General features: G+C 42.2%; 2 non-coding genes across 2 annotated transcripts; both read left to right on the top strand.

Annotated features, from left to right (window-relative positions):
• The first annotated feature begins 2,281 nt into the window (after window positions 1-2,281).
• Window positions 2,282-2,445, top strand: LOC143119713 (U1 spliceosomal RNA). The gene has a single exon (XR_012986316.1). It is a non-coding gene; the product is annotated as a U1 spliceosomal RNA (small nuclear RNA).
• A 1,475-nt stretch (window positions 2,446-3,920) lies between these two features.
• On the top strand, window positions 3,921-4,111 carry LOC143119714 (U2 spliceosomal RNA). Its single transcript, XR_012986317.1, has one exon. It is a non-coding gene; the product is annotated as a U2 spliceosomal RNA (small nuclear RNA).
• The last annotated feature ends 3,194 nt before the right edge of the window (window positions 4,112-7,305 follow it).

Raw genomic sequence — 7,305 nt, 5'->3', positions numbered from 1 at the left:
ACTCCAGCGAAAATTGAACCAGACTGTAAAAAATACAGTGTGCAAGGATTCGTTGTACTGTCAAGTTTGGGTAATCTTATTCGTGCTGTGGTTGGAGGAGCTGCAGGGGGTCAATTGGTAAGTGTTATTAACAGTTTTCTGTAATAAACCCCGGGTTCGCTAACTACGTTGTTGGTGCTTCGTTTTATGTGAAGGGGCCCTGAGCAAGCTACTGACGATGTTTGGTGCTGTTTTGAAAAATATTACTGGTTTAAAAAAATGCAATTTGGGAAGCGTTTCGCTGGCCCTTAGCTAATCCACTGGGCTATACCGGAGCAAGCTCTGTAGTGGTTTATCAACGAAAATACTGTCTCCACAGCTTATTTGATGTGTTTAAAATGCAGAAAAAGACCCTGGTGTCAATTTTAGCTGGAGTTACAATATTTGATCCTTGTTGGCAATCCTTAGAGCTTCATTTTATGTGACGTGCGGAACCAGTGCACGTGCGCTTCAGGTGACTAGCTGGATCCTGTGTGGAATTTACATAGTAAAATGATTGCATACTATTTATATAATACCAGGAATACCTTAAGTAAGGCCTGTAATATTCCTTACAATGCTTTGAGACCTACAAGTTGTCAAATTACACGCTAGGCCTACAGTTTTTTTTTCGAATGGCTTCGAACTTCGGCTACGTTAGACTAGGCTTATGTCCTCTTGCAAAACAGTCTGAAAGTACCTGACATGCTAATCGTGACATTTCTGACTTTATTGGTAGTTGCTTGATTTCTAATACCATTAGCACGTGGTATTCAATAGCCTAATTTAGGCATATCCAACTTTATTCTGCTAGGATGGTTGCGGTGGCCAAACAGCTTGGTGGCCTGCAAAGGGTTGGGTTTTTCTTTGCAGTTATTTGAGTGATTCATTTAAGTTTGTTCGTTGAGCATCGTTTTAGGTGTGATTTTAAATCTGTCGTATTTGACGGTTTAGCCTACACGACCTTTTAATTATTTTGGAAAAGCAAATTCAATCAAATGAAAAATCAGGCCTACATCTACGCTATTAACGTGTAATTAATTTAGAGATTTCGCTGCAAAATAAAATCGCCATTGAAATAAATGAATAATACAAAGTGTTTAGACCTGCCGCATGTCTAGTTAGAAAATACTTTTCTCCTCCCTGTGGGGGAAAATTGTATCGCATCAGACAGCGAGACTCTTCTGAATTCTTGAGACCCATAATGTCCGCCCAGATGTGGTATGAAATATAACTGCATTATAACTCAATTGTAGTCCTATGTCGGCTACTCGGACCACTGACATTTCAGACAATTGACAAGCCTGTTGTCTTATTCTATCTGCCGACTCTTCGACGTCCAGATTTTGGACTAGCCTACACAACTGCAGTGAGTTCAGTTACTGCTTACAACTGTTTGTAAAAAACGCAGGTCTAAGATTATGTGTTGAATTATATAATCTAAAACTTTAAAAAAGAAACCGACAAATAAAAATATAAGACAACAAATGAGCGGATGATTTTCTGTATTGGTAACGTTTCTTTATTGTCAAATTCAGTTATAACGTAGGCTACTTGTGCGTGTCGGAACCAATGTTAAGCTGGTTGCTAAGGCTAGTCGGAACGTTTAAGAGCTGGACTACACCATTTCCGGTTGTAATAGTTTGGAAAAGTATATTATATTTCATTATGTAGAAATATGTGTATATATATTCACCTGTTGCACAATGTACGTTTAAAGTCATATTATTATTAGAAGTGCCCCATCCTTTCATAGGCTGATCTATTATGACAATAACAGAATGTCTGAATATAAACAATAGGCTATGCATGCTGCTAGCTTGACAGCTATCTGACCCATACAATTCAGTGATATGATTCTCCTGACTACTTAAAAAAACAAAAAAACATAATAATGGTGGAATGTGTGTGCTGGTAGTGTGCTAGTGGTGCCTTGCATTGTATAAAGGTGTATACCTATTGTATACTGTAGTTCAGGACAATTTACTTGTTCTGCTATTTCATCAAGATGATCACATGGGTTGCTTTGCGTAGGCGATGGACTACGTCATGGTAACTGGTGCATCATGGTATAGCCAGAATAGAATTTGTTTTCTGTTTTATTTCAAACATTGCATACTTTTTGTTTGATACAGTCACCAGGCATAACGTGTCTATGAATGTGTTATTGTTCTATGTGTTTTATAGTAACCAATCTATAGCACGACATATATGTGAAATGTATGTCACTTAGTCTAGTACCCTCGCTTGCCAGTAGCAACTCATACTTACCTGGCAGGGGAGATACCATGATCAAGAAGGTGGTTCACCCAGGGCGAGGCTCAGCCATTGCACTCCGGTTGTGCTGACCCCTGCGAATTCCCCAAATGTGGGAATCTCGACTGCATAATTTCTGGTAGTGGGGGACTGCGTTCGCGCTCTCCCCTGATATGATGTTAAAAAATAACTTGTCTGCAGCAGAAGTAGTGGTCGTACTTTCAGCAGTTGAGGGATGTACATGTGGCAACATTTTGGGTTGACATGCTTAAGATGGTAGTGGTATTAGAATTTTATTGATAAGCATGCCATCTTTAGTCTCTAAAAATACGAGCTCCATTCCACAAGCATAAGGGGGGGAAAAGTTGCTATAATGCTAAAGTTTATGTACCACCATTTTGATCCAGATTCAACGAGATTTGTCACATACAGTTATAACAGTGTACAACTAGTAATGGAATGTAAACCTGGTTCAAACTTCATGACTGCACAATGGAAACAAATATGAATAAAATGCATAAAAGAATGAAAGTAGTTAATAATTACTAAAGTAAATAATAAAATAACGCACATTGACTTTAATGTAGTTTTATTAAACATGTGTTTTAGAGAATTAATAGTAAATGTTACCAGACATTTATGTACTATTTACAGAGAAGTTTGTAATTCTAAGCCAAAATAGTTCCTGACAATTTCCTCAGTTTTCCTCATGGTGTCATGGTGTAGTGTATTCATCACAAACAAACAAAAAAAATATTGTGATTGTATGCAGTCCGGGTTCTTTAAATAGGAAATTGATCATGTTGCTCAGAGCAGCAGGGGTGGCAGGGATGTAATTTCATTGGCTATTGAGTTTAAATGTTAACTTTCACCAGAACTGCAAACTACTACCACATTAAAATCCAGCAAGGTCCCTGTGCGTTGTCACAGCAATGCATAGTAGTTTGCTGTGGTTAATATACTAATGTTGCCGTGCATGCAGAAATACAGATTTTAGGATATACAATACCTTACCATATGTATTTTGCCATGTAGACCTAGTAAGGCTTTTGGTTTTGAGTGTCAGTGGTTTTAATTAAATATCCATGTATCATGCTTGTTCAGTGTTTCAATCAATGTATTTAATTAGAATTTTGGTATATGTTCAGCATTTTCTAGTTCTAACAGAGGAAGTGCTGTATGACAGTCTAAAGTCTGACCAGCGCTGTATTTACATTGTTGTATCACATTTATCCACTAGGTGGAGGGATCCCCATTTTTATACGACGATTAAACGTTAAAATAGGAACCACAGCTATTTTTTTGCAACCACCTATGTGATGAGTGTTTCAGATGCTTTAATTCATACACCCTATCCGTACACTTTGCCTTAAATCGTATTCATATTATTTGTACATCTTATATTCTATGTACTCGTTTGTGATTGGTTGAGTGGTTGCCTCGCCTAAGGCATTATTCAAAACATCTATTTCAAAGCCCGAAATATAAAGTGATTAAATTATTTTAAAACGTTTAGTAGGTAATGTCACGTGAAGGCGCAACTATTCTGGCGTCCTGGTAAAGAAATATGTACCGGTTACAATGAACACTGCAATCGTGAAGATTACGACGACGAATGAAGTCCTTTACATGTCGATCTTCTCGGTATCGCTTCTCGGCCTTTTGGCTAAGATCAAGTGTAGTATCTGTTCTTATCAGTTTAATATCTGATACGTCCCCTACCCGGGGACCATATATTAAATTGATTTTTGGAACAGGGAGATGGAATAGGGGCTTGCTCCGTCCACTCCACGCATCGACCTGGTATTGCAGTACCTCCAGGAACGGTGCACCCCCTCTCAATGTGAAATATTATTTTTAAACTAGATGGTTGTGGTTTCTAACTATATATTCATTGTATTATGAAAAATACAACATTCGTGTACGTTTCATTCAAACATCAGTGGAACCTTCAATTGCTAGTAAATGTTGAAGGTTATGCGCCTTGCGAGTCTAGCTCTATTGAATCTAGGAGCGTTGTTTTACGTGTAGCGGACCAACTTATTATTGCTTAAATGTTTATCGTGATCTTGGTGGGATGCCATGTGTACCAAAAGTGAAGATCCTGCAAAGCTCTAAGTAGTTGGTAAAACTATATTTTGCATCAGTACGTTCTCCTCGTTGCTTACACTATGGCTTACATTGTAGACGGAACATCTGTGCAAACGTGCTCCCTTTTTCCTTCGCCGGACGTTTATAAATGGTACACAGTGGCGCGCGGTTATGTTACGTTAGTGATTTGTTATGAACTTTGGAAAGTAGAAATGAGACTCGTGCATCTAACCTCAATCTTAAGGAACTGTCGCACAAATATCTATTTTTCTCATGCCGTTGACTGCAAATAATCCACATTACTTCGACGCCGGTGTTACATGGCAACTGGCTCCCATGTTAACTAGCTGCGTTGATGACGAGTCTTTGCCATATGTGGCCGCTTGCAGATTTGTCACTTTCTGATATAGGCCTACTAGAGACGCACACAAATATGCATGACATGTTTAAAAGTCAAAATTGTATGTAGTACTACATGCACTGGACCATGAATATGCAACCCAAAAAACAAAGACCTAAATAGCATAAATTAACTCCACATGGGCATTGAACCACGAATAATTAATTGACTTTGCTTGGTAATCAGACGTCTATCCACTTGCGCCACGAACCAGCTGACGGCACTCACAGAAATTGACTTCAGTTGTATGATTAAAAGAAGTCAGTTTTTTTTTAACTTTGGTCTATATTGAACGTATTGCAGCACTTTGTTTTCCATGCTTAGATGAAACGTTAGAGATGCTGCTTGAACTATTAGGCTATTACTCGTGGGATTTTGGCATGGCACAGGTACACTACAAACACAGTGGACTGAGGTAATGGCAAATACATTGAGTTGTATTGAGATCCCCATCAACACATGTTGCAATATGCAGTCCAGATATTATGGATAGGCAGAGCGTGCACCAACATGGTCATCATGTGTATCATGCATCACATATTTCATTGTCTGTGTTCATTGTCATTGTCTAATTTTTTTATTTCAAGCAGCATGATTTCTGTTTGGTACAGTTAACAACCACTAACGTTTTTATGAATGGGCACAAAATAAACATTTGGACTGATTGAGCATTCTATCCTTTCTCAGGCTGATTTGTTAATATAGTTGCTGCTGAATAGAAACAATAGGCTATAAGCAGCTGCTTACACACACTGATGTAACACAAGATGGTGTCCTGTTAGTGCCTTTCAGTTTTACAAATCAAATTGTATCCCTACTTCTGGGCTATTGATGACTCCATGCACAATGCTTCTGACATAATCCTGATTAGCATATGATTATCTTATGCCTTCCGCTAGGTTTGCTGGACCAGGAAGTTTGAGGAACCCCAAAGGTAGCACTACACGTGGCCAGAAGACCACAACACAGATAACAAGTCAAAAAGTGCATGAAATAGGAGAACACTGCACAACTCGGTGCCAAGGCAACGGGCATTTGTAAGACCAGCACGTACATGAATCAGTTGTGCTGTGGGCTGATGTCCTGCTGGGCCGGCGCATACCTCCTGGCCATCTTCACCTAATGGATCAGGGCAGCGTCGCCAAGGTCATCCCTCTTGGTCCTGCAGTAGAGGGTGTTGCCCCAGTGGGTCCTGTACAGCTGGTGGTATTGCTGCGGCTGTTTGTTGTGCTCCTCCACCCTCCAGGCGTCGAGGATGGCATTGCTGCGGCTCACCGCCGCCCAGCGCTTACCGTCAGTGCTCCCAAGCTGCACCAGTGTAGCGCAGAAGGCCTCCAGCTCCTGGAACCCAGGGAGGGAATTGGCACTGCAGATGTCCTCCTGCAAAACAGCGAGAGGGAGAGAGAGAGACAGAGAGTCACTTCAAATGTATACAATGTTCTTTAAAATAAATGTCTAATATGAATGTCTATATATGTCTATAAATGTGTATATAAAAATGTCTTTGTGGTTCAGCAGCATGTCAGCATTTTGGAGACGGGTATGTTGGAGACTCACAAAGGCTGGCGGATGGATGGTGGCCGTCTCGTTGCTGGTCAGTGTGATGCAGGCAGCATCTACGTGTTCCGCCAAGTCCTCTTCTTTTTGGTAAGCTTCGTCTGCCTTGGCGCCGGGGTCCTCCTCGCCAGGCTGATACACCTCCTCCTGTAGTGTCGGGCTGTCGTTGACAAGACCGTCGAGGGAGAAAGCCTCGGACTCCCCCGTGCTCTGCCGAAACAGATGTTCCAGCCCGAGCAGCTCGTCGGATTGAACGTCGGCCGTGGGCCGGAAGTTCTTTTCAAAAGCCTCCCTGAAAAGCAGCTGGCAGCGAGTGTTGAGGCGGTCCATGAGCGGCACCGAGTAGACTCTGGACCTCTGCCCCGAACACAGCCATCAAGCTGTCGGCGGTCGCGGTGGTCTTTGAGATGACAGCTGTCTGCCTGGTGGCGTGCAGGTTCACGAGCCTCTCCTGCTGGCGGATGAAGTCCCTCACCGTTTTAGTGTTTATTTTTGGGAGAGGGATGCCTGCCTTGCACAAGATCGGGTCCTCCACCAAGACCCGGTGCTGGATCCTCTCGTAGGCCTTGAGGATGCTGGCCTTCTCGGGGCTGGAGCGAGAGGCCTTAAGGGGGGTGCAGCCACAGCAGCTTGACCAGCACGTACATGAGGCGGTTGTACTGGCGCGTACCTTTTGGTCATATTCACCCTCTGGACCACGGCGGCGTCAGCAAGGTCATCCCTCTTTGTACGACAGTACAAGGTGTTGCCCCAGTGCGTGCAGTACAGCTGGTGGTACTTTTGTGGCTGCTTGTCATGCTCCTCCACTGCATTCCAGGCATCGAGGATCCTGTTCCTTTGCGCAGTATTGAGAAGCAGCATCTGGTGCGTCAAGCCGACCTCCACCAGCGCAGCACAGAATGCCCCCAGCTTCTGAAACCCGGGCAGAGGATTGTCACTGCAGACATCCTCCTGTAAAACATTGGTTCCCAAAGACTGGGTCG

Source organism: Alosa pseudoharengus, unplaced genomic scaffold (genome assembly GCF_046254945.1).
Source record: "Alosa pseudoharengus isolate Yale_2024_CS ecotype anadromous, Long Island Sound unplaced genomic scaffold, YU_APseudo_1.1 YU_APseudo_1.1_scf_12, whole genome shotgun sequence".
In the NCBI taxonomy this organism is placed as follows: Eukaryota; Metazoa; Chordata; class Actinopteri; order Clupeiformes; family Clupeidae; genus Alosa; species Alosa pseudoharengus.
This window is presented reverse-complemented; position numbering and strand designations above follow the sequence as displayed.